Source organism: Carettochelys insculpta, chromosome 1 (genome assembly GCF_033958435.1).
Source record: "Carettochelys insculpta isolate YL-2023 chromosome 1, ASM3395843v1, whole genome shotgun sequence".
Taxonomy (NCBI): domain Eukaryota; kingdom Metazoa; phylum Chordata; order Testudines; family Carettochelyidae; genus Carettochelys; species Carettochelys insculpta.
The window spans coordinates 275228907-275252437 of NC_134137.1; the positions used below are offsets into that span (position 1 = coordinate 275228907).

Genomic DNA, 23531 nt, shown 5'->3' on the forward strand with positions numbered 1-23531 from the left:
ACTTCTCTCCTCTGCAGTGTTCAGTGCTGTGAGGACATCATGCATTGCAAAAGAGTTACCGTCGAATTTACTGTCAGAGGAAGAAGACTTGGAGGTGGATGACAATGTGAGTGACATGGATAGTAGCAACCTGCCATTGCATTTGGCTTTCAGAGAGCATCTGTACAGGATAGATGGTTACTTTTGTGCTAGGGAAACCAGCACTGAGTGATGGGATTGTATTGTCATGCAGGTATGGGGTGAAGACCAGTGGCTACAGAACTTTAGGATGCAGAAAGCAACCTTCCTGGCATTGTGTGCTGAGCAGGCTCCCAAGCTGGTGTAAAGACACCAGAATGAGAATTGCCTCCGTGGTAGAGCAGCGTGTGGCATTGCTTTGTGGAAGCTGGTAATTCCCAATTGCTACCATTCAGCTGCAAAACAGTTTGGAGTGGTGAAGTTTACCATTGGGGCTGTACTTCTGCAAGTCTGCAGGGCAATAAATCACATTTTGCTGCATAGGACTGTGACTCTGGGAAATGTTGATGATGTGGTGTCTGGGTTTGCAGAGATGAGCTTTCCAAACTGTTGTGGGGCAATCGATGACACACTTATTCCAATTGGAGAGCCAACCGCACCTTGCCACAGAGCCTATCAACCAGAAGGGATATTTCTTGATGGTGCTTCAGGCACTTGTGGATCACCATGGACATTTCACAGACATAAATGTGGGATGGCCTATAAAAGTGCCTGACACACATCTTCAGGAACACTGGCCTGGATAGAAAGCTGCAGGCCATGTCTTTCTTTCCAGACCACAGAAATACAATGGAGGAAGTGAAAATGCCCACCATGAGCCTGGATGACCCAACATGGTTGTTGAATGTGCCTTTGGCAGATTTAAAGGGAGATGGTGGTGTCTCTGTGGCAGACTAGACCTTATGGGGAATCATATCCCCATGGTTATAGCCGCATGCGGTTGCTTATGCAATTAGTGTAACTGTAAAGGTGAAGGGGTTGCTCACAGGTGGAGCACTGAGGCACAGCACTTGGGCACACAGTTTGAGCAGCTAGACACTAGGACAACAGTAGAGAAGAAGGAACTACACTGGGGTGCAATTTGCTTTTTGAGGTGTGGGAGTGTTTTAGATTGTTAATTTCCTTTGGTTGTGGGATGCTAGGGCTTAATGGGTAGAAGGGGTGTCAGTGTTTTTATCTTCTTATGGTGGGCACACTTTTCCAAAGAGAGATTTTGCAGCATTTCCTAAACTTAGTCAGCCTCTGGATTCAGCTGATCTCTTCTGGGAGCTTCTTCTATAGCCAGATCCTATGGATTAAGCATGCTTTATGCCTGCCCAGGTCTCTCACACATCTCATCTTGGGCTTTGTGATCTGTATCGTCCTAGAGAAGCAAAACTGCCACAATGATTCATAAATTGAAATTCCCAGTCTTTGATGCATCTGGAAGGTGGTCCATCACTTGCTTTGAATTGTATGACCAAACCATTGCACTAACATTGGAAGCCGACTGGGACCCAGTTGAAGGAATTAGGCATGGGCCTGATGTACTCACAGCAACCTAGCCATACAGAAGGCAGGCTGCCACGTTCTGCATCAACTGTGGGAGTTTGAAGTCTTCTAACTGACCCCAGGCACTTACAGGAAGACACAGTCTAGACAAGATCCAAACTGCAAGAGCAATATTAGGAAGTGCATACTAATAAAAATAAAAGCACTGGATTTTTTTTCAATAGGGAGATCTTGCACAATGAGCATATTACTCCTATTCAACCACTCAGCATGTTAGCTTATCCTTTCATAGTGGCCAAGGAACACTAATCTGGTAGCTGTAGATGCTCCTTACCCTTGAAAATCATCCCACTTGTTTTAGTACCTGAATATAAATGCTCACATTTAAAATGTTGGTCTAATCACTTTCAATCTATTTTTTAAATCTCATAAAAACACAGCATGTAGGTGGAATTGCACATCAGATTCATAGATTCCTCTTGCATTTCAGTGAGAGAAAATAAACATCAGACCTCAAAGCAGTTTCCTACACATTCTTCTTTTCAGCATTAACTGTTTTCCAATTATCTACATTATGTATTGCAGACCAAGTGCAATTTATACATAATCACTTATCTGGCCAAAATCACATTAATGTTTTTGAAGCAGTAGGTATTACTATTAAAGGAACTCCTGGATACAATACAATATTAGGCAAGGATGTGTTTATACTGAAACTGATGGAGTGGTTTTCTAGGGATCACTCCTGTAGTGGTGATCCAGAAAAGCAATTTACAATCTGATTAAAGTTAATGAGACTATTCATAGGTTCAAAGTTAGGCACACATTCATGAGTCATAGAGTGTTAGGCCAGAACAGACCACCACATCGTCCCATCTGACTGACTGTACATAGCAGGCCACTAAACTGTACTCACTTACTGCTACATTTAGAGAAATAACATGGATTACACTAAAATATTACTAAATTGTTTTTGCTGGGTCAGGATAGATCAAGCAAGATCAAGCCCCTAAAGGGTTACATATATGCAAATGTGAATATTCGTAATAGAGAAACCTAGCAACACATCTTCATCCAAGCACTTTCTAATTAGTGGATTTTTTGGTAGGGTGAAATGAAATCAGGGGTACTACGTGACAGAGAATATCTCTTGGAAGCAGAGGCAGCTGGAATTTGTCTCTTGCTGCAGTTACTGTGTGTCATCTGCCACGAGAGGTCGCATCCTACCCTGCCACTTAAGGTCTTCATATAAATTCTTCATAAAAATGATGGGAGTCAAGCAAAGTCAGGATAAAGGATGTAATGTTGATATTGTCTATAGCAATTGTCTATAACTATGTATATCTTTCATACTATAAAGGTTACTGTGCAAGGCTCAGAACCCAGTTCTTTATAGCATGAGATAGGACCAATTCCCACACCACCATGTGCAGGCTATAGAGTGTTAGCCTAGAAAACCTGTAGTGCGGAGACACCATAGGACTGACCACCCAAAGGAACCAAAGCACTAGCACCCTGTGGCCTTCTGATTGACCTGTGCTCACTATTTAACCCTGAAGTGCCTGGAAGCTGGCTGGTAATGATGCAGCCATCTGGTTTACTGTGAAACCACACCTCACCTTGCTGTCTGATTGACTGTGTCTGAGCTCAGCCTAACTCTTGGCTCATGAGCCATGCCCTGGCAACTCTCTGACATTGATTCTTACCTACTGATCTCAGCTCTAGTTGTCACTCTGATCCCTTCTTGTTAGCTGTAGCCTTCTGGTGGTCCGTGACTTGTGGACACCAGTCCAGCTGTGACTGCTCCTCCCTACACCCTGGTCCCTTGCACAGTACTCCTTTCAGTTATGTCTGAGTTGCAATGTTTTGTATTTGTGTATCTTATTTCACCATTAAAGTAGTATTTCAGTGAAATGATAAATGCTTGATTACAGAACTCTATAGGCCGGGAAAGACCACACATGCCAAGGAAGCGTGGATATTGGAAGAGGATGCTGGAGGCAAGAAGGTCTCTTGGCTATTTAGGCTGTAACTTCCATACAGGGGTAAAGGTGTCCACAGGAAGTAGAGTCTAACTCCACTGAGTGCCTTTGAAAGGCCTAATTTCAGCCTACTCCATGAATTTCAATGAGGGGTTTAAGTACAAATGCATTATCAGTGATTCTGAGGAGTAATTGTTCTTTACTCTTTTTGCTATTATAGTCACAAATTCTGTTGGGTGGGCAAGAATTAATGGGTAGATTTGGTAGGATCCCATGCGTAAATACATACTTATTTATTGTCTATGTCAGTGTAGTATTTGAACACTTCCCAGACATTCAGGAATTCAGCTTCACAACAACCCTGTAAGGTAGGGAATTATTACCCCCATTTTATAGATGGGAAAACTAAGGCATAGAGTGGTTAAGCCACTCCCACCACACAAGTTTTCAATCACATCCTCTAGCTGAGGGTGGCTCTGTTTTAGGTGCCCTATAAAGACACACTGAACCTGATTTTCAGGAATGCTGAGCACACCAACTCCAGCTAAAGTCAATGGAGCACCACCTTTTCCCACTCCTCTCAGTTTAAGTATTCTTTCAATGCCCATAAATCTGTATGATGACACAAGGGTTTATTACTTTATTTAAACATTATTTTATGGTGGAAATAAGATAAACAGCCCAAAGCATAAAACAATCCAAAGGCACGTTAATCCACAATGTTAAAGTCATATATATCAGCAGGTTGTAACTGAAAACCAACATTTCATCTTTCATCGCCATTAGCCGAGAGTTAAGATTGCAAGGCTACAGTGTCCCATCAATACACAATGTACAAAGCAAGGAAATAAGCAGTTAAGTCAGTCAACACCCTATTCACACTCTACTCATCACTTCCCTTTCTCATCCTCAATTACCTCCCTTCCATCACACCCACCCACTACTCTTATCCTGAACAACAGACTGCCTTACCTTCAACCATCAATATACTACATCAGCACACTCAGTTTGTCATTTTTTATACTAGCACAGATTTCAAGCCTTTACATTCCGCCTAGATTTGAATACCTGATTTAGGACAATCACTAACAACATAGATCACCTGTGTGCAAAATTTTTCTTAAACAATACAGAGAAATTTATCTTAGAGCCAGCATTTAAAATCTGATGCCGTACTTTGCCTCCTGACAGTGCAATGCTACATATGATGAGACTAATGGAAACCATGCCAGCCCTGTAATCCATAACCAGTAAAACCAGGCAGAGTTTAAGGTTCCCTGTTGGCTGTTCCAGATAAGGCTGAAGATATGCAGCCTGCAGGTTGTGGATGGGAGGTAGCCGAGCTCAGAAAGGGAAATGGAGTGCAGCTGAGTTGTCCAATGGCATAATTGCTTATTTCCTTGCTCTTTCTATTTTGTTGTGGTGGAAGAGGTAGTTTAAGTACCTTAACATATAGTTAGCAATGTCTTTTGTATGGGATGGGTAGAGGAAAAGTCATTTTGACCCATGCATTCTGGTGATTCATAAGCAAGATGAAGCAAACGATCCCACTAGGAAGATGGGATTTCCTGGTCAGCCTGATCTAATCATGACATCGCATCCATTGGGTGGATCCCTGAAGGCTCTACCGTTCAGATACAGGTTCAGACTCCCTCCTGTAGCACTCTTTCATGTGGCAATGGATGTTGCTGGACCAGAGAGAAGCTGCAACTCTGGCTGAGGAAACCCTGGCAACCCTACAGCTGGGGGCCGGCTGGAGTCTGGAGCCATGCCACCAGCACCAGGCATGGGGACCCCAGCACCCCGTGTCTCGAACCCAGCTGGGGTGCAGAGTCCTGACAGCAGACCCGCAGCCGTGGGGACTTCTGCCTAATGGGATAGTAGGGGAAGAGCCAGGCAGCCCTACGGGGGGAGCCTTGCAGGAGTGGGTCCTCCCCTCTAGGCAACTAGCCTGACTTTCCCTTATCCAGCAGATCCCCTCATCGGGGACCACCTCAGGTCCTGAGGGTGCTAGACGACGGAGATACAACCTGTAAATTTGTGATTCAACCGTTACATTACACCTCCTCTTTGCACTGATTCTTGTGATGAAGAAAATTAATTTTATTCAGGCTTGGTTTTTAGAAAGACTGATTTACCTGTGAGTTTCTGGCGGGTTGTCTCATTCTTTCACTGCATGTTTCCAGCAATGGTACGTGTAACCAATATTCTTTTAAATTCAGATGTAGCTCTAGAAAGAGGAGCTACTTTGGTGTAGGAAAGCGTATCTGCAGCCTTTTCCATCCTAGATAGCTAAATGTGAGCACAGAATGTAGCCCAAAAACATTGCCTTGGCCTATAGCACAGTCATTGGCTAGTAACAGATTTTGGAGGCAAAGCAGGGCTGGCTTTACTAGTAAGTGGCATGGGTAGGGTGACAGACTTCTCAGGCCCTTGGGCAAGATGCAGGGGAGAGCCGGCTCTGCGTCCCCTGGAAGGGGCAGGCCTGCGTCTGGCCTTCCTCAGGCAGCCATAAGTGCTGCCCAGAATGCTCTGTTTCTGCCCCAGGCAGCCCTCAGCACTGCCTGGAGTGTGCCGTGCTGGGAAGGGGTCCTAAGTGGTGCTTCAAAGAGCCGGGCGCTGTGGCCACCGCTCCAGGAGTAGCTGCAGCGACCATGAGCCCCAGGCCCTTTTGAATCTCCAGCCCCTGGGGCAGTACTTAAAGGGCATCAAAGAAAGTTCACCCAGGCTGCCATTTTCCCTGAGGCTGGTTCTGATAACTGACCTAACTTGGATTTCCTAGTGGAACTAGAGGTGTGGTCACTGAGCCAGCCAGCATATGGTGGGTTGTTTGGGACCCACGGTGTGTTTTACAGACCTAGTGAAAAAAGCAGCTGTGTAAACATTGGTTCTAATGACCACTGAGAGGGAAAAAATCCTGCATTCCTTATACTTAGGTGGTAGTATAAGCAAATCTTCCCCAATACCTTGATGTCAGCCACCTGCAGTGGGGCTGACAGCCGCCACAGGCCCCAAGGCAATGCAGGAGGGGACCCAACTCTCTGCCCTGTGTGGCACAGCCATTTGTGGTGTGACCATGACAGGGTTGCAAGCCACAACCTGCACGCACCCCGTGCACGATCCAGGCTTCGCTACCCAATCAGAACCCGACATGCCAGTGTGCATTGACAGACCCGTCCGAGGCACTAAGGGCTTAGTCACATACGTGGAAGTGGAGCCAGCTGAGGGCTTCGTCACATACACAGAAGCGAGACCACCACCTCACCAAGCATTACAAGCACCTAAAAAGGGCAGCTCCTAAAGGAGACACAACACATTGGCCCAGCAGGTTGCTTGTGTCCAAACCTTGATAAAAGGTCAACTCCCCATCTCCCAAACGTGTCTCTTGACAAGTCCATCGGCCGGCCTGAGTCGCTTGTCCAACTCGCTGGAAATCTGGACCCTTTCGGCTAGATGTTGGAGTGGGCTCTACTCACTATCTGCAGTTTGTTAACCGCCCCGTTAGTACAGGCTTTCCCCGTCCATCACCTGACGTCGTGTTGGGGTAGACGGCTAGAGCTCACTAGATATCCCCTCTTAATTGCCCTCATAACACTGATTAAGCCATCGTTAATTAAAGCTTTTTTATGCTTGTCTCACTGCTTGTCTCATCTCCATCCACCACTCATCCAGCAAACACCTTTCACTCCTGGAACACCCTGCAAGGGCGGGACCAGGAGTGAAGGTGGGGCAAGTGCAGTTAGTGGTGCTGGAATCCCCACCACAACCCAGGCTCCCTCACAGCCCCACCCAGCTGGAGTAGCACTGCCACAGCACTGCAAAGGAACCTGGACTTTGGCTGCTGCCACTCCAGAGTAGCAGCAGCTGCAGCTAGAGCTCTAGGCCCCTTTGAAATGCTGGGCCCAAGGGCAACTGCCTCCTTAGTCCCTCCCCATCCTGTCAGCAGGCTTGGACACCTGGACTCTTCTGAGTGAGGCACAGTACACACATGCTTACAGTATGTGCTTTATGGAGCATGCAGCTGGGGAAGAAGTAGAGCCTTTATCCATTCTCCTTCTTCCTCCCCACACAAATTGTCCAACTGCAAGTTAATTCCACCCAGCAAGCAGAGAGGAGCTTGTGGCCTCCTGAATCACAATCTTTTCCTTTGGATACTCACGCAGTAGTCTAGCAAAGGACCCCTTCTTATTATGGGCTACATCAGAGGGCAGTAGTGCAGCCCTATAAAATGTTCTGCCAACCTCTTCCCACCCCTATTCTTACTAAAGATATGTGGGACGTGGGCTATTTGGAATTTAACACAATGTGCATCATGGCTCTTTGCATAGCTGTAATATTGTCTGCATGATTTCATCTTTGGAAATTAGTTTGTCAAGGTCAAAACAAAGCTAAATTAGAAAATACATTCATGATGTGTCAGAGCAGAAGCTGCCTGGTTTATTTAGCTTAATTCTATTTCCTTGTCATCTGCCTTTAGCCATTTCCTGCTTTAAAAGCTACAATTTGTAAGTAACATAAAGTAATAAAATCTGTTAATAGCAACATAATCACGTTATGGGAAGTGATCACAGAGAGGCGAATAGGATATTATGGCTTTCCCCCAGTGAGACAGGGGGCAAGAGACAGTGAAATTCCAAAGAGAGAGTGCACACATTTATTAAAAATCTCAGGCAGTGAACTGGAAAATAAATGGTAAATTAATCTGTTTATATATTGAGGCAGAGGAATCAAATGCAATCTACCATTCAGATCATACTCAGATGTCATCCTTATGCATTTTGCTTAGCTGAGTTAACTCTTTAATCAATGGTAATTTGACAAAATGACAAAAAGGATCAAAGAGTCATTATGCATAACAATTGCCTCTTGTTGGGTAAATGCAGTGAAATAGAGCCTCTGCCCCTTTCTTTGTGCCACTAATGCAGCACAAAGGGAGTGCACACTGGCTGAATCTCCCATTGTCCACTGGCTCAACTCCACCATCTCTGGGGTGTCCACGCAAGGAGACAGGGGTGGGCTGGCGTATAACAGGGACAGTGAGAAAAAGACTGAGGCAGGCTGTGTTCCAGCTAATGGGCAATTTCTAGAGGATTCTTTCCAGCTGGTGCATATAACCTGGTGTCTTTAACCTGTAATGGCAGCAAATCATAGAGCTGTGCCTGTGAAAATCAGTTGAAGCAGAGAGTCTGGGCCAGGATCTAAAACTGCCTTTAAACTTGGTTTTTCTCATAATTCCTAGAGAACTGGAAGAGTCTATCCTGCCTCACAAAAATTATACAGAAATAAAGCATCATGAGACCTGCAGAAGGCTTAGCTGACACTGTGTTACTGTAATGAAATAGATTTACTGTTTAGACACTAAAAGCACATCTGAAGGTCTGTTTAAAAATAGTATTCAGTGCTAATAAGAGCAACCTGATTTACAGGCTGTTTTTCTTTTTGCCTGGTTTCAGGGCAGAATTAGGCAAAATCCTGCTCTTTTTAATCCTGCACATCCTGACTTCCACAGGAGTCCCGATGAGGAAGTCTGCAAGATTGGTCTGTCATCTTAAAGTGGCTGTATGTCTGCACACACACAACAATGGTTAGCATTTTCAGAATAGACTGGACCAGGGGCCCACACAGTGGGGGTCAGGCCTGCTTAGGGGGGTGTGAAATTTCATAAGGGGGGCACAGCATGGTTGGCTGCTGGGGCTCAGGCTCATTCATCTCCTTAAAAAAGTTGAACTATTGTTACTGTTTTTACATCTGTGTATTCACATTTATATATCGATTAATAAAGTTTTTACATTCCACAGACTTATTTTCTTACATGTGCCAAAAGTTTTTTTTTCTAATGAGCATAACCAAAATGTCCACCAGTCTGGATTACATTAGACTGGGTTGGGGGCCCCTGCTAATTACAGGGATGAAAAGTGGGGCCTGACGTAAAAAGTTTGATCACCCTGGGCTAGGTTGTGCCACAAAGCACCTGCAAATTACTAACTGCCCGTGCCCCCTGCAATGCTGCCTCAGGTCCACAGGCTGGTCTACTCATTCCCTTCCCACCCACCTGTTCCAAAAAGAAATAGGTATGCAGCACCCATTTCCACCTTCAGACCTAGATCCAAGGCTTCAGTGCTTTGCTGAATTAGGCCTTAACTGTCTCTGTGCTGAGGCTTGGATGTGAAGGAGGGGGCTGCAGAACCTACCTGCACTCTTACCCACTCCCACCCCAGTGTGTCAAATGCCATCCCATCCCAAATAAAATGTGTCTGGGATTTTGCATAGTTGGGTGCCCCGCTCCCACTTCCAGGTGGAATACTTTCGTATGCAAGGTGAGAATTTATTGTCTGCTGATACATGCATCTGACACGCAGACATGCATCTGATGAAATGGGTCTTTGCCCACGAAAGCTTATGCTCCAATAAATCTGTTAGTCTATAAGGTGCCACAGGACTTCTTGTTGTTATTGAGGACACAGACTAACACGGCTACCTCTCTGATACTTGTCTGCTAGTGTTAGTGCAAGAAGTGGGTGGCTTGCAAGTCTATTGAAAGCAAACACCAAAGAGGACATGAAACAAATGCATTATTAAATGCAAATAAATGCTTGTGAGACATGTTTCTCTCCAGTATTTTCCCACATCTATTGCAAATTGAATAGCAAGTCACTTTGTCTTGGTTTCCTCATTCATAAAACAACACAATGAGACTGCAATCTGTTGTAAAGCACTTTGAGATCTATAGAAGAAAAAAACTACATAAAATCTAAGTATTATGTGTAACATGGGAAATGATTTAGCAGAGGTTATGCATTTAAATACGTGTGCAAGGAAAAAGGATTTCTGAGTCTTTATCCCTCCCATAGAGAAGGCTGTATAAGGATTAGAAATGAAAATGATTTAACATTGTTCACTGCCACAGCGTTGCCCAGTTTGGTTTAGCGTCTTCATGTTCTTCATTCTTGGAAACAGAAATATACCTTGCTGTAGCTCCACCAAGTGGTTCACTGTTTCTGCATGATAGGGTTCAAAATACACAAATATAGGATCTCCTTACAGCAACACTTGCAAATCTTTCTTAGCATTGTAGAACATCGAGCTTGATTCTTTTGTCACTGAGATTGGAGTAAATTAGGAGTAACTCCACTGAAGCCAATTGAGTCATACAAGTGTGAGAGAAAACTCAAGTATGCTGAGTTCAAATAAAATAGTTATCAGAATCAAGAAAGGAGATAATAAAACCCAAATTATTACTCAAAAACAACAAGAAGTCCTGTGGCACCTTACAGACTAACAGATATTTTGGAGCATAAGCTCTGTGGGCAAAGACCCGCTTTGTCAGAGCCCATCTCATGGAGCAAGATCCCACAACACTAGATAGTAAATGTCTGCCTTGAGTATTCAAAATCACTGGAAGAAGCTATGCTTTCACATAGCCTTGAAGAATCAAAATCACTGATCTGACCATCATTGAGAGACACTCTGAGTCACTTCAGGTGGCACCGTACGCAGAACCTGGAGAGAAATAATTTTACACGATCAACGTTTTCTAGCACCATTTAAAGCAGCCTTTGTTCCCCTGGCTCTTGTCATAAGAGCTTCTTAGTCAAACAAAAACTTCTGGCCCCCAGAGACCATAAAATTCGTTACAATGGACCACACCATGGAATTTCACCCATAGAAAAACAGCGTAAGGGAGCTCAGAATCAATACCAAAGTGCTCGAGCTTTTAACAATATTTACACCTTCAAAACCCAAGCTTAACCTGTAACACACAGACACTGACTTTTGGGTTTGCCAGTGAGTGCTCCTCTCTCCCGCCTCCATCCCAGGTGAGCGGTGGACAGGGCCTCAGTGGGAAGAGGTTGAGCAGGGCCAGGCCCTGTGACAGAGGGCACGTAGGGTCTTGGGGAGAAGCGGCTGAGTGTTTGGGGCTTCGGATGGAAGAGGAGGCCCAGTGAGGGTAAGATCTCCGGGTGCAACAGTGGGTGGGTTCTTGGGGGCAGAGGCCAAACAGGGCAAAGCTTGGGAGGGGTGGGGCTACAGTCCAGGTGCCAGGGCCCACCAAAGATTAATCTGGTCCTGCAGATAACAAATACTTAATTTTTATGGGTGCTTGAGTCCCAGTGCACCAGCGGAGTTTGCACATCTGATGTAATGTGTCCCTCAGCTAACAGATAGCACTTGAAAACTCCGCTTTAACCAACCATAGGTATCATTAGGGCTCAACTGGTGGCAGTCTGGCTCTGAGTCAGAAGATGATAGGTTTAAATTGTACACAGCAAAACAAAAAAAAGCAGTCAAGTAGCACTTTAACAAAATAATTTATTAGGTGATGAGTTTTTGTGGGGCAGACCCACTTCTTCAGACCATAGCCAGACCAGAACAGACTCAATATTTAAGGCACAGAGAACCAAAAAAGTAATCAAGGTTGACAAATCAGAAAAAAAATTATCAAGGTGAGCAAATCAGAGAGGAGAGTGGCAGAAGGGCGGAGTCAAGAATTAAATTAAGCCATATATATATATATACATACATAGTACATAGACTATCACAGCTTTCCCTCTGTTACTATTGTACACAGCATTCATTGTGGCCTATGTTGAAGTTATACAGTGAATAGTCACAGAGAGGTAGCCCTGTTAGTCTGTATCTTAACAAAACAAACAAGCAGTTCTGTAGCACTTTAAAAACTAACAAAATAATTTATTAGGTGATGAGCTTTTGTGGGTCAGACCCACTTCTTCAGGTGTGGAGACAGTGCTGTACTGGAAATAGCGCCGAAAGAATTGGTATGACAATTATATAATATAACAGAGAGATACAAACAAAAAACTGATTTGTCAGTTTTCATTTCAATTTTGTTTGTTTGTATCTCTGTTATGTTATATAATCATCAAGCCAATTCACTTTCAGCACTGTTTCCAGTACAGCTCTGTCTCCAGAGCTGATGGAGTGGATCTTACCCATGAATGCTCATTTAAAATGGTTAGACATTGAGGTGCTACAGGACTGCTTACTTTGTTTTGTCAAGCTACAGACTAACACAGCTACCCCTCTGTAAGAAGCTGGAAGTGACTTGTTTAGAAATGTAGCAGAAGACCTTGGAGCCACTCTGACAGCAACATGCATGTGAAAGGACATTTTCAGCCTAAAAGGCAAGGCTCAAAGAGGCCTTTGGAAGCAAAGGTGCAGCTTTAGGGATTAGTGCTTCTAAAACAGCAGCTGCAGATGCTATCCTTGGCAGACTGCAATGTATTCCTGAGATGTGGAGAGCCATGGACGACAAGCTACCACTATACAGTGACAGCATCTGAGCTGGGATTTCTTTACAAAAATAATTAGTGGATGCTATTTTTAAAAAATACAAAACAAATTAAATGTCAGCAGCATGTTACCCCTCAGGAGCAAACACACAGCAGCCAAACATGATGGGGCTGATTATCCAAGGGGCTTGGTCCTATAGCTCCAGCTGTCAACAGTGACAGCCACCTTTCCAGCTGAGATGCACTGAATGGAGACTCCCTTCAATAGACCATGAAAGCCACTTGTGAATTGTCCAAAGGTAGATGATGGAAAAGTGGGAGGGTAAGGGAAATTCTCCCTCCACACCCTCAGCGTCTGGCTGTGCAATCTAATGTTCACCACCAAACTGGACTGCAATGAAGAGCACAGGCCATGTCAATATAAGCAGATGGAAAATAATAGTGCAGAGGAAAGAAAAGGCAGTGGTGTGGATTGTCAGAGCAAATAGAAAAGCCTTAACGCTCTCTGGGCCTGAGCGTAGAGCAGCGTGAAGAGAATACTTTCCCTGCATACAATACAGTTGGCAAATATAAACACACATGCATCTTTGTCATCTTTATTACTCTTCCCATCCTAGATGTATCACCAAGCAATACATTCTTCTGAAAGCCATTTTTTCTTGCCTTAGGGAGCTGGATTTGGCTCTTTATGTGCTCTTTAAAACAAAACCTCAGTGGGATAGGTTACCTGCGTGGCATGCTGGAGGGTGTGGTGTAAAAGGTTAAAATAAGAGCTGCTTTCCTCAGATCACTGTCCTCTCGCCAATGGACGTCATTTCCCCTTCACAGCCGTAGGTTCAGCATTCTAATCGGTTGAAAGATGAGTCCCCAAGGAGCCTAAATTAAAGACGCCCTATACAAAAGGGCAGTGCCTGACCTTCTGCAGCTGTGCCTGGGCTAATACTGACTCATTGTGTTGCCGCATGTTATAATCTGAGGCCATGGCAGAGGAACGATATAGAGGCAGAAACTGGTTGCTCGTTAGCTCATTCATAGGCACCTGGTGATCCGCCTCCTCCCCATGCTTCAGTGCCTCCCAGTGCTATTGTGTATAAATCCATGCCTTTAGAGTGCTTAGCTGGTTTGGTTAAACAAAGAACAAAACAAATCCCACAGCTGCCCAGAAAAGGCTTTCTCCGCCGGGGGTTGTTATCATGGAATTCTCATGAGGAATCTAAGTAAGGATTTCTGGCTGTTGTTTGTCGTTCCCAGTTCTACGTTTAGAAGCCTGACATTGCAAAGCATATATATTTCTGCCATTTGTAAAGGCCTAATTTGACCAGATCTTCAGCTGTCATGAGTCAGTATAAACCATTGGCCCAGTACAATTCCGAAGTCTTATTAGAGAGGTCTAGCACACAGCATATGCCTCCTGGTATCTATCCGCACTTTCCTCTCACTCACACTGTTTGCATCTTGAAGGAAATGGTAGGGTCACTTAAAAAGATACAGTCTTACTGTAGCTCTTATGGCTTCAGTGGCATTACATGGGAATAATTTGAGCCAGTAAAGGACAAAAGCTGTTCCTAGCTACACCAGGGTAAATGTGGGATAACTTCACTCTATTTAAAGGAGTTATTCTGCATTTAAACTGGTGTAAGCAAGAGCAGAATCTGGCATTGCATCTAAAGGAGCAGAATGATTTCTATTTAAAAAAACAGAACAGTGGCAAACAGCACATACAAGTTGTGCAGGCCTGGGCTTTGAAGTAAAAAATACATAAACCTAATATTAAATCCCCTCTGTGACTATTAAATGTGTTTTATTCCCAAAACCTCTGTAGAGGCAATCAACTCCTTGCCTTATAAAGTACATGCAGCAGGTGTTAGGTTTGGGGTTTGTACTTCATGGTGTTTCCTAATGCCAGGTTATAAAATATATATTTTATTTGAGATGTAGACATGGGGACATTAATGAGAACCTTGTGGTCAGTGAGACTGTGAACAGCAACCAGGATTGAAGGGGCAATATTATATACGCTACTAAAAATCAGGTGGTATGCCACTGACCTAAACTGAGTGACTTCAGGCATAAATGTGCATGGCTGCAGCAGAATTTGGCACAGGGGTTGAAATCCGTGTCTCAAAAGCTCAGTATTCATCACATCACCAGTGTCTAAATCATGGTTTCCCAAACTGGAGGGTGTGAAGAAATTCCAGGGGGGGCACAAGGCAACACAGCCCACCCCCATCATTCCTCCCACCCCATGAAAGAGCCGGCCCTTGCTTCCAGCTCTTAGCCCCTACAATTTCATGTGGGTGACGCAGTGCAGCCACTATAAAAAGCAGGCAGCCAGCAAAGACCCATGTGGAGCTAGATGTCTCCTGAAAACGTGAGTGAGTGTGGGTTGGGCGGGGAGGAGGAGGACAATGGGGTCAGGTGGGGGGCTGGTGGTGCCTGGCTTTGAGGGAGGGGACAGGCTCTAGTGGGCAGCTCATGGGCAGCTGGGGCAGCTGGCTCCAGCAGCACTGGGGCTCTGGCGGGTTGCTTGGGTGGCTGGCCCCAGCAGTGTGGGGCTTAGACAGGCAGCTTGCGCAGCTATGGCAGGTGGGTGGGTGCCTGGCCCCGGCAACCTGGGAGCTCAGGCACCTAGCCTCAGCCATGTGGAGGCTTGGGCGGGCAGCTAGGGCAGCTGGCCCTGGCAGCATGGGGGCTTGGATGGGCAACTAAGGTGGCCGTCCTGCAGCTTGGGTGGCTGGCCCCAGCAGCGTGGGGACTCGGGTGGGTGGCTGGCCCTGGCAGTGTGGGGGCTTGGACAGGCAGCTCAGGCAGCTGGCGGGCAGGTGGGTGTCCTTGGGGCCTCAGGCAGGTGGCGTGGGCAGCTGGCCCATGGCTGGTGGGCAAGCGGTTCAGGCAACCAGTACATGGGCAGCTGGCCCCAGCAGCACAGGGGCTTGGGTGGGCAGTTGGCCCTGGCAGTATGGGGGCTCAGGCAGGAGGTTGGCCCTCACAGCACAGGGGCTCAGGCAGGCAGCTTGGGTGGCTAGCCCGCCGCTTGGGCAGGCAGCTTGGGCAGGCAGCTCCGGCAGCACACGGCTTGGGCGGGCAGGCAGCTGGCCCACTCGCACTGCACCAGGCACCCACAAGGTGGGGCCTGTGCCATTAGTCTGGATGGTTCATAGTCAATCTCCTAGGATTTCCCAACTTATGAAGAAAATGCAGCAGCATCTTTCACGTTAAATTCATCTCTTTCTGCTGTTTCTGCTGTTTCTGGTGTTAAATTATGTTTTTATTAAATTATTGGGCCAAGAAAAACGATTTGTGCTTATTTTTAATTCTAAATAACATCTTTATATCAAGATTTTGTGTTTATTTTAAATTACGGATTGAATTTTTTGTTAGAAGGGGGGATGGATGATGGTAAAGAAGAGGTGGGAGGCCATGAGGGTTTCTCAAAAATCAAAAGGGAGGCATTATGCTGAAAAGTTTGGGAACCACTAGTCTAAATTGTGTCAGGTTACCATTCTCAAATATTCTGGTGATGTCCCTCCCTTTTATTCTCTGTCTGAGGGTTAGACCTACACTAGGGAACAAAGTTGATCTCAGATGCACAATTCTAGCTACACCATTAGCATAGTTAGAATTGAGATATCAGAATCTACTTTCTGCCCTCATGGAATCCAGTGCTCCTCAGGCTCATGCTGAAATCCCTTACTCCTTGCTCTCTAACGTGGAGTACCAGGATTGACAGCTGAGCCCAGAGAGATTGATTTTACTGCATCTTAATACACGTGGCAGAAATTGAACTCTGCAAGTTCTACCACAGTGCATCAATCATTGGGTAAGTATAGATCAAACCTACCGCCGGTCTGTACAGAAAGCTCCTGGGCATGACTTTCTTCCCAGACCAGAAAATCAAGATTGCTATGTGGAGATGCCTATGGTGATACTGGGCAACCCTGCTTACACTCTTCTACCTTGGCTCATGAAGCCATACATGGGGAGCCTGGACCTTAGCAAGGAGCTTTTCAGCTACAGGCTGAGCAAGTGCAGAATGGTAGTGGAATGTGCCTTTGGCCATTTAAAAGACAGATTCAGGTGCCTATTGACCTATTTGGACCTTTCACAAACCAAGGTCCCCACTGTGTTTGCAGCTTGCTGTATTCTCCATAGCATTTGCGAAACAAAGGGGCATAGTCATGTCAGCCTGGGTCGCCGAGGCAGATGCCAAGAGCAGGGCTTATGCACAGCTGGACACAAAGGAATTCACTAATTCACGTGTAAACGCAATGACAATCAGGGAGGCTTTGGAAAATAGCTATATGAATGAGCAGGCAGACATATCATTCTACTGCATTTAACTATTGTGATACCACCCCTACAGTGATGTGTGCTTGACCTTTCTGAAAGCATCTCCAACTGCACCCCACCCCATGTGAACCAATAAATGACACTGTGGTTTTTCACAAAAACACTGTTTTTATTTGGGGGTGAGGGTTAAAGGGGAGAAAAAATAAGGGAATCCTGGTGTCATGTGTGGTGGAATGTGAGCCTTTTGCAGTGTGGAGCGGTCCTGGGCATGGAGAGAGAGACTGTCCTTGCCGTCTTCCCTGTGTTCAGGGATCCTGATGTGAGAGGGGTCGAGCCTTATCAAGGGAAGGCCAGGCAACAGGATGTGGAGTCTGCATAATGAGTCCTGCAGTGAGTGTCCCTTTGCACCTTTTTGCAATAAGGAAGTATGGAATATGGAGTATGGAATGCAGGATCTCAGCTAGCTCCCTGACAGCAGTTGGGAGCTCTGCTGAGTCCTCTTTCCTGTACTTGAGCATGCGTTAGAGACACTGCAGGACGTGCTGTCACCACTGCTATGTCCACTTTTGGTTATCAGCAACTCTAGCTCTGTCAGCCTTCTCAAGCTGCTGCAGGATAAGGTACTATTTAGATCTTTTCTTTCTTCTCATCATAGCAACCTCCATTGATGCTGTTTGCTGAAGATAGTGAAGGCCAAAATTTAGATACAATTTTTAAATTTGGCACAAAGTGCTTACCCATAGAATGAATGATTCTCTGTTTGACAATCACTGCAACTTTTGTTTTCCATGGACATTTTTGGCTCCTTAGGTGTGACAATGAATCAACCTCTGCAGAACAGATGCTATTACTTATCCAGACCATTTCATTGCAGACATGGTAATATATATCTTGATGGCTTACGAATGTGGGGGAGGTTGAAACAAAGCCCTATAAACTAGATATGCTGGTGTCCAGGAGCAGGGTCAGCCCAGCACAGCAGCCGCATGGCTGGGGAGACGGTTTGAATTCACTGGCCACATGGCAGGCTTTGGGGGTGGTCATCTCTGTAAACTGTAAAGTGCAGAAAAAAAACTTTCTCGGCAGCTCCTCATCAATCTTGTACAGGGAAAAAGCCATTTAAATCAGGAAAAGCCCATGTTGGACATGCTGGTGTCCAGGAGCAGGGTCCACAGAGCCTGGCAGCCACATGGCTGGCAGGGAAGGGCTTGATCCCACTGGCCACATGACAGGCTGGGGGTGGGATTCATCCCTATAAATGGTAAAGCATAGAAAAAAACTTTCTTCGTGGCTCCTCATCAATCCTGTGTAGGGAGAAAAACAGCAGCCTGGTGGGAGGGGAGAAGGCTAGGACAGCCTGCCAACTGCACTGAAGGGCAAGACAGAAAGCCTGCCAGTCATATGGTGCAGCAGGCCAGTTCGGGTAAATTTAAATGGCCAGGGAGTAGTGCAAAAAACTGTAATAAAAATTCCTGTGCTTTTTCTGGGTTGCAAAAAGAGACATCAGCCTCCTAAGAATAACAGGGAGTGAAAAAGAAAATATGCTCATACTGTGTGAGCACAAGCCTGGAAAATTTGCCACAATGCTGTGTGGTACCATGATACCAGATTACTTACTGGTTGCCTGGTGTGGCAAGGAGTGTTATCATGGACGCCTCAATAAGTCAGGCATCCCCAAAAACCTAGTGTGAAAAATGAAAGAGTACCTGGCTGAGACCTCTATAGAAAACTCCAAAAAGGATAAGCACTCCATCCCCAGAAATATTAACAAAGTTCTCAGGGGCATAGATCCACCATGCCTGTTGCAACCCACTTGTAGCAGTTTAGAAAATGTGCTCCACAGAAGTAAACCTATACTCCAACCCAACTTCAACCCACTTGTAGCATTCTAAAAAAATACCAGAAGAGCCCTCTGCACCATTGCTGGACCCCAGAGCTTCAGGAGTTGACTGAGAAGGGGACTGACTCGAGGTCGAAATTGATGAAGAGCTCCAGGCTGGCAAGATCAGCTTCATCAGGTGCCTGCGGATGACTGTTGACATCCTCCTCTTCACCAGCCTCCACCTCCTGCACCACCTCTCAGCTCCCAACAGTCTTGAGTATGGTCTCCTGAAGAGTCCCAGTTAAGATCAAGGAACGTAGTTGGGTCCCTCCCAAGAGTGGAGTCCAGCTACTCGTAGTACCAACACATCTTGGGAGATGACCCAGATTGCCCACTTGTTTCTCGGACTTTATGGTAGTTCTGCCGGAGCTCCTTTATTTTCACCCAGCGTTACTGAGCATCCCAGGAGTAACCTTTTGTGATCACACCCCACAAAATCTTTTCATAAATGTCTGCATCTCACTTGCTGATTCACAGTCTGCTCAGCACTGATTCGTCTCCCGAAACAGCAATGAGATCCAGGATCTCATTATGGCTCCATGATGGAGCTCTCTTGCAACCCTGAGAACTCAGACCAGAAGAATCCTGAGTACTCATGATGGCATGAAGGCTAGATGCAATGGATGGCTCCTGAGGTCTGCTATTTGCACTGGTCAGAAATACAATGAGTTCAAATTCTCAGGCCTCCTGTTACTTACCTCCTATGCACATGGAGAGCAACAAAGTTGACAGTGGCCAGAATGGATACCTGTGGAGCATTATGGAATACCTGTGGGACACCTCTGGAGGCCAATAAAATCAATTTAAAGACATGCTGTTTCCACACTAGCATTAATTTTACCTCTTAAATTCGAAGCTGGAGTTACACCACCTTAGATAGTTGATGCAAGAATGTTGACTTTAGCACTCCTTAAAATCGACCTAATGGTATTTGCAGTGAAGACAGTCACATAGTAAAATTGAGCTAACTGCCATAAAATCAACTTTGTGCTGTAGCGTAGACATTGCCTCGCAAAAGGGCTTGACAATATGCTTACAGCAATATATGAAGACATGTACTGGGACTTTCAAAGAAGCCTAAGAGAGTTAGGTACTGTTTCCTCCACTGAATTGCAAAGAGGTTTTGAAAACTTACGTCCCCTTAGGCACCTTTGAAAATTCCCTGCACAAAACAGAGTTCTATCACTTATATGCACTAGGGCTGCTGCTATACCACCACTCTCTCATTGGAGGAACCCTGGCAATGAGGCAATTTGAAGCAGCTAATGAGGTGCTAACATGCATATTCAGTGCCTCATTAGCATAATGACAGCCATGTACAGACTTTGAATTGCAGATTGGAAGTGAAGATGGGGGAGCTTCGAAATATGAGCCCCACTTCAACATTCCCTTACGCCCCCAGAACTAGATCAGAGTAAGGGAATGTCGAAGGGGGGTGCATATTTCCACCCTGCCTCCATCTTCACTGTCATTCTGCAATTTGAAGTCTGCCCTTCGAAATTTATATGGCTGCCATTATGCTAATGAAGCACTGAATATGCATGTTAGCACCTCATTAGCTTCCTTTTGAACTGCCTTATTACCATGGCACTTCCAATGGGAGAGTGGAAGTGTAGCAGCAGCCTAAGATGCATTGCTGCTCCCACACCATCAAGTGACACTGTGTAGGAAAGATGAATTAGAGGTTATAAGGGGTTCTCCGTGCACAAACTGTTTTATATGTAATCATCAATGCCTGCACAGCCAAGCTGTTCCACCATCTCTCTTATCCAGCTACTGTATCTGATCAGCTTTAGAGAGCTGACAAGATCTTGGACAAAGCGGTACCTTCATCCTTTCGGCAGCCCTGTGAAACTTACTTTGATGGCTAGCTGATGCTCTGTTTAGACATTTCTTTTTGTCTTTGCAAGAGAGCAAGCTGAGTCCAGTTCCCACAACATGTACTTTTAATACAAGTAATAAGATGATGCATGCTCAGGAGAAGAGTAGCCAGTCCCTTGCAGTTAGTTATTGATGGTTAGTGCCAAGTAAACTCAACTGTATTTCACTGACAGCATGGAAATCACAGTATGTCTCTAAGACACCACAAAACCTGGATTAGTTAACAAAATAGCTAAAAATAGACCTACTGCTTGGATTTCTGATGAGCTTTGCAAAAGAATTGTTGTAACACCCAACATTTCTCTTTAACCAGCTATGGAAGAGAATCAATAATGCTGTCACTGGGATGTTTTCATCATCAGAAGAGTGCATGTAATTACTAAGACCAACATTTATAACTAAAAGAACTGCAAGCATTTTCTAAATGTTGCTGTTATTACTGGAAGCAGGTTAATCAGCAATCTAAAGGCCTCAACCGTACCTTGAACCATTCCCAGGGGAGAATTTTCCTTAAGCGTAGAAAAGTTGCTAGGCATTTAATTTAGTGGAAACACTTTGGAGGAAGGGGAGGACTCCCTTAGGAAAAACAGAAAGGGATGCTGGTGAGGAATGCTTACTACCCTGAACATGGCAAAACACATAACTGACAGCATGGAACAAGGCAGGCTGTAATAAGGAATTCAAAAAAAATCTAATTACAAACATGTGCAAAGAGGCAGGAAAGTGTAAGAATGGAGAAGGAAAAAATGCAAGATTTTATGGGAAAATGATCCAGAGAGGGCTGTTATGCCCAAAGCCATAGACTGAGGCCTGAATTATTTATGGCGCAGTGGAGGTCATTCTTCAACTCAAGGAACAAATTTTTTCCTCTGTAGAGTAAAAATGCCAGTCATTATAGCACAGTAAGTTTGTGGAATCTCCATCATTAGAGGTATTTAAGAGTGGGTTAGATAAATATCTGTCAGGGATGATTTAGATGGTGCTTGGCCCTGTCGTGAGTGCAGGGAACTGGACTCAATGACCTCTTGAGGTCCTTTCCAGTTCTATGATTCTATGTGAATTATAGACGGTATCTCTTTAAGATTCTGCTCTGCAACTAGCAAACACCAGAGCTCCATGAGCTCTTCTGAAATGCTGTAAAGTTGTTTGATTAAAAATTAATGTAAACCATTAATACAGCATTTGAGTAAAGTACAGAAATAGTATCCCAGGATCTGAACACCATTATTATCACTTCATTTAATTAATGCTAAAGATTCCGATCCCAGACTCCTTAGAAACCATAAATTATCCTTTCACTACTCTTATGTTCACAAAAGCCTAATAAGCTGGTTTTATAAATGTCTCCTCTTTGTAGTCTTGAATTGTTCTTTTTCCAGCCTGTCTTGTTTTTAAACATGAAACATACTAGAAAGAAGATTTCTTTCCCAGTGGGGTACAGAAACATTTTAGGAATGTGAATATCCTTGACAAATAGCTTATAGACATGTTAATAAAAGTAAAAGCTGAACAAGATTACAAGGGCTGTTTAAGGCAAAAGCCAATATTATCCCTACTAGATGCTTCAAGTTAGGCTCATGAGTTCATATTTAAGTATATAAAACATAACCTAATGGAAGCTGGTGTGTACATAACACTTCTGAAAATGCAGCAGGTAACCAAATTTGCACTTAGGGCCCTGACTTTATGCATCTAATTTTGTAAATCTTGTCCTGATGCTTTTAGCATGGTGCTACAGAGTCTTTGCTTTGTATTGATGAAAATTTGCTAGCATTAAATAAACTATATATGGATTCCCTTAATGATCCCCAACTGTAATGAGAAGAAGGATGGGTCGGGGGCTAAGGGAGTAAGGAGACCCATATTCAATTCCCAACTTCACCAGATGTGTATGACTTTGGCCCAGATCCCCAATGACATTTATGTGCCAAACTCTTCTATACTTTAGTTCTCCATCAACCTAATGGACCTAAAAGCACTTCTTTACCTCACGGGGGTGTTGTGAGGGTAAATACATTAAAAGATTGTGAGGTGTTCAGGTGTGGCATTGTCTGTAACTTGTCTAGGAGGCATGATGAATGTAAACCTTGGGAAGTGTTATGAGCTTCAAAGGACTGTTATTAAAATAATGCACTAAAACAAGAACAAACCTGAGTAGATTTCCTAGGAACTGTGTGGGAGGAGGGAAATGCAAATGCCCACCGCCAGACCTGATCCTCTGAAGACTTGCCTTAGGGAGGGGATCTTTGTCTACAAATTGCCTAATGCCAGGATCCAAAGCCCCAAAGAGCTTCAAAGAGTAACTCACACATTCATAGGGTAATGCCGTGACTCAGGGTACAATCTAAACAGTGCTGTCCCCTCCATTCTGCAGCCTGGGATGCATTTTATAGTACAGTTGAACAAAACAATGGGAGGTCAACATTTTCTAACACATTTCCAACACTTCCACTTATTACTGAGCACTTAGAAGACATTTGGGGTAAATTACAGCTAAATAAAGGTACTGAACACTGAGAGACAGGACTGGTGGATCTAAACAAAATTTATGGGACCACAGGAAACTTGGCTACACCCGTAATATGTGGTCATCAGCTAACTAAAATCATGCTGGATTACGGATGTTGCCAGACAAGAGTTCCAGATTAGAGAGGTTCAACCTGTAGTTTGCTTTTAGAGCAACCTCCTGGCCTGCTCACACATAGCTTCCAGCATGTAAATCACACCCAGCTATAC

General features: G+C 44.7%; 1 long non-coding RNA gene across 3 annotated transcripts in view; it reads left to right on the forward strand.

Moving 5' to 3' along the window:
* The window catches only part of LOC142020244 (uncharacterized), a 47153-nt gene that overhangs the window by 6597 nt on the left and 17025 nt on the right, over positions 1–23531 (forward strand). The window contains exons 2-3 of one of the 3 annotated variants that reach the window (XR_012647324.1): positions 18–106; positions 8945–9083. This is a non-coding gene — a long non-coding RNA (uncharacterized LOC142020244). Of the gene's footprint in view, positions 1–17; positions 107–2617; positions 3637–8944; positions 9084–23531 lie in introns of those variants that run through there. The other 2 variants (XR_012647322.1, XR_012647325.1) reach the window with 2 other exon arrangements.